This window comes from Portunus trituberculatus, chromosome 13, assembly GCF_017591435.1.
Source record: "Portunus trituberculatus isolate SZX2019 chromosome 13, ASM1759143v1, whole genome shotgun sequence".
Classification (NCBI taxonomy): domain Eukaryota; kingdom Metazoa; phylum Arthropoda; class Malacostraca; order Decapoda; family Portunidae; genus Portunus; species Portunus trituberculatus.
The window spans coordinates 2,096,781-2,099,280 of record NC_059267.1 but is presented as its reverse complement, the minus strand read 5'-3'; the positions used below and the strand labels follow the sequence as shown (position 1 = coordinate 2,099,280).

General features: G+C 35.6%; 1 protein-coding gene across 1 annotated transcript in view; it reads left to right on the top strand.

Annotated features, from left to right (window-relative positions):
- LOC123503214 (putative polypeptide N-acetylgalactosaminyltransferase 9) overlaps nt 1-2,500 on the top strand; it is a 392,243-nt gene that overhangs the window by 252,864 nt on the left and 136,879 nt on the right. Inside the window, exon 2 of the mRNA XM_045252763.1 lies at nt 2,113-2,182. The gene's annotated coding sequence lies outside the window, so the exon portion shown is untranslated. The remainder of the gene's footprint in view (nt 1-2,112; nt 2,183-2,500) is intronic.

The window sequence follows — 2,500 nt, the reverse complement described above, 5'->3', positions numbered from 1 at the left end:
CCTTCAACTCTCTCTCTCTCTCTCTCTCTCTCTCTCTCTCTCTCTCTCTCTCTCTCTCTCTCTCTCTCTCTCTCTCTTCCTTGTTCATTTCCTACGTATCCTTCATTCCTCCTCCTGTTTTCTATAGTCACCCCTTTCTTTCTCTCATTTCTCTTTTTTTCACCCATTTTTCCTTCCCTTACTCCTCCTCCCTCTCACTTTACTTCCCTTTTCCTCCATATCCAGTTCATTCATTCTCCCATTTCTCGCCTTTCCTTCCCTTAATCATCCTTTTCCTCCCTTGCTTCTCCCTCTCCCTCCTGACACTACCAATCATTCATACAAGTATACATGTAACCAGAGGCAACCCAATGCACCAAGTTTAAAATCCAGTAAGTCTTTAATTGGTGAAAAAAAAAAGTTAGTATTTATTTCATTCCTCATTGACTGTCCCGTCCTCTCGTGTCCAGCTTGCTAAAGACTCAGAGCACTAGTATTCTCAAACATTCCCAACATTTCTGCGTGTAATCTCAGTCAACTTCCAGCAGGTCTTAATTAAAGTTACTGTGATGAGCGGAGGTAGTGAAGAAGAGAGTAAGAGAGAGAGAGAGACTGTGTGTGTGTGTGTGTGTGTTGTGTGTGTAACGTGATTTTGCAAAGGTGTTTTCAAGTTTTTTTTTTTTCGTGTTTTGAAGAGAGTTTTCATGATTCCAGTGATGGTTTAACAAGCTTCTGCACATTGAGTGGAGGAAAACACTGTTGAGAGAGTGGCTAATGATCTCAGGCCTTTGAAAATGATCCTGTTTGAAAGAGCAGCGTTTTAGTGTTTAGTAACTTGAGGCAAAATGATGGGGAATGTGTAAAATGCTTGTCAACTCTCTCTCTCTCTCTCTCTCTCTCTCTCTCTCTCTCTCTCTCTCTCTCTCTCTCTCTCTCTCTGATGTGATTTTGTTGTTTTTTTTATTGGGTTTTTTCATGATAGTTGTCTGTGAGTCGTTTGGTTCCTATTATTTTCCTTCTCGTTTTGTGAAGTGATTTTTTTTCCCCTTCTCTAGTGGTGAGATTTGTGGTTTTCTTTCCTTTTTTTTCCTTTTTTTTCCTTTTGATTCTTTTTATTTCTTTTCTTTTTTTTCTTTAGTTTTTTGTTTTTTTTTTATTTGTTGCGTTTTGATTTAGTTTAGTTTTTATTTATTTATTTATTTATTTATTTATTTATTTATTTATTTATTTATTTATTTATTGAGTCATTAATTTAGTAGTTTCGTTTGAGTTCGTCCTTTGAGTTTGTACTGAATATTAATTGGCTTCCCTTCTCTCTCTCTCTCTCTCTCTCTCTCTCTCTCTCTCTCTCTCTCTCTCTCTCTCTCTCTCTCTCTCTCTCTCTCTAACTTCTCTGACGAATGCAACAATTTTTCTTTATTTGTGTTTTCATTTACGCTTGTTTGAATATAACTTTTGAATTAATATCGAGTCTTTTCTTTTATTCTTTCTTAATTTCAGGAATAAAAATGATTACTGTTCTCCTCTCCTCTTGTTTTAAAGGTCAAGTGAACACCAGACCTGACCTTATACTGAATATTCCTCGTGTTTTTATTTTTCTCTCTTTTCTTTCATTGTTTTTTTTTTTTTTTTTTTGCTGGTGTGTTGATGGAGTTTTGTGTATCTATTTATGTGTTCTTTTATTTATTTTTGTTTTTGTCTTTCGTGTTTAATTTGCGTTTATTTGTGTCTTCTGTTAGTCTATGTCTCTCTCTTTCTGGTGTGTTAGTGGTGTCAGTGTATTTATTTCTGTGTTTTATTTTGATTTTCTTTGCTTCTTGTGTGCTTGAGAAGTGAGTGTATCTATTTCTGTATTCTATTAATCCATTTCTATATTTCCGGTAGGTATATATGAGGACTGAGTGTATTTCTGTATTCTTTAATTATTTTCTTTGTTTCTGGTGTGTGTGAGGACTGAATGTATTTATTTCTGTGTTCTATTAATCTATTTCTACATTCCTGGTCTGTGTAAGGACTGAGTGTATTTCTGTGTTGTCATTTTTTCCTTTATTTCTTGTGTTGTCCTATTCTTTTTCCTTTCCCTGGAGTGTTTGAGGAGTGTGTGTGCATTTATTTCTGTTTTCTCTTCCACAGATAGGAGTTCCCTGCTGTGTGGACTCCCAGGTGTTGACAAGGACTAATTACGCCACAGGTGCAACTTCAGGTATGTCATCCTGAACTTTCACCTTTATGCTAATTTGTGGAGCTTCTTCTGGCTTCGACTTTTTTAATCTTTTTTTATATGAGGGGACATCTGGACAAAGGTGGGAATAAAAACTGGAAATGACAGAGAATAGCAAACACGAGGCCTTTTTTTTCCTTTTTTTTTTTTGTCTTCTTTTCATTTTTATTTGTATATTTCAGTTCCTTTTTTACAGTTGATCCATTCTGTACCATGACGCGTTTTTACCATGAGTTTTCGGTATGATATAGACGGTTTTATTGACATTATGAAGGGCCTACGGAGGTCAGAAGTTTAATG